Here is a 1191-nt window from a genome sequence, read left to right on the forward strand (position 1 = left end):
TATTACTTATATATATATTTGTATTTTTATAAAAGTAAACTAATATAGCGTTGAGCTTTGTTTAAAGATTTCCCTGTGGAACGAACCGGACTTACTAAAAACTACACTACTGTACGATTAGGTACACTGCCTATAAGTGTTGTAGCAAGGTTTAAGTATATCCATTCTATAAATAAATAAATATCTTGTGTAAAATTGTATCGTATTTAATAGTATTTTCCTGCTAAAATTATAAACTATTTTATATACACCTCGTTCGACATCAAATGCCAAGATATGCTAAATTCTTGAAAGATCTAATCACGAATAGAAAGAAAATGGAAGAACTCTCGGCTGTCACTATGAATGCTAATTGTTCAGCAGTGCTGTTGAATAAGATACCAGAAAAACTATCTGATCCAGGAAGTTTCACAATTCCATGTTTTCTGGGTAGCCTTAGTTCAATAGAAGCATTAGCAGATTTAGGTGCTAGTATAAATCTAATGCCGTATTCACTATACGCTAAACTAGACCTTGGAGAATTGAAACCAACAAGAATAAGCATACAACTAGCCGATAGATCAATAAAATATCCTAGAGGGATAATGGAGAACATGCTAGTTAAAGTTGGTACTTTAGTATTCCCAGTAGATTTTGTTGTTTTAGACATGGAAGAAGATTCTCAAGTTCCTCTCATATTAGGAAGACCATTCTTAAACACGGCTAAAGCAATGATAGACGTGTTCGGTAAGAAACTGACCCTAAGTATAGAGGATGAGAGTGTTACCTTTTCAGTTGATAGAGCCATGCAACAACCACAATCTGCAGATGATACATGTTATTATATTCAAACTATAGATGCACATGCAGAATTATTAGAAGAATTTCCAGAATTACAAGGAACAGGAGAATGTTCTTTAGGAGAAGGAAATGAACCAATTGATGAAGCTGAAATGTTAGCTACACTTATAGCTAATGGATATGAACCAACAACAGAAGAAATTCAAATGCTAAAAGAAGAAGACAGATATCGATATAAATCATCGATAGAAGAACCTCTGAAATTAGAGTTAAAGCCACTTCCAAACCATTTGGAATACGCTTATTTACATGGTGAATCTGAATTACCTGTAATAATATCGTCTTCTCTTACTGAAAATGAGAAATCACAACTCATTTCTGTGTTGAAAGCTCATAAACCAGCCATTGCAT

The sequence above is a fragment of the Rutidosis leptorrhynchoides genome, chromosome 3, assembly GCF_046630445.1.
Source record: "Rutidosis leptorrhynchoides isolate AG116_Rl617_1_P2 chromosome 3, CSIRO_AGI_Rlap_v1, whole genome shotgun sequence".
NCBI classification, from domain to species: domain Eukaryota; kingdom Viridiplantae; phylum Streptophyta; class Magnoliopsida; order Asterales; family Asteraceae; genus Rutidosis; species Rutidosis leptorrhynchoides.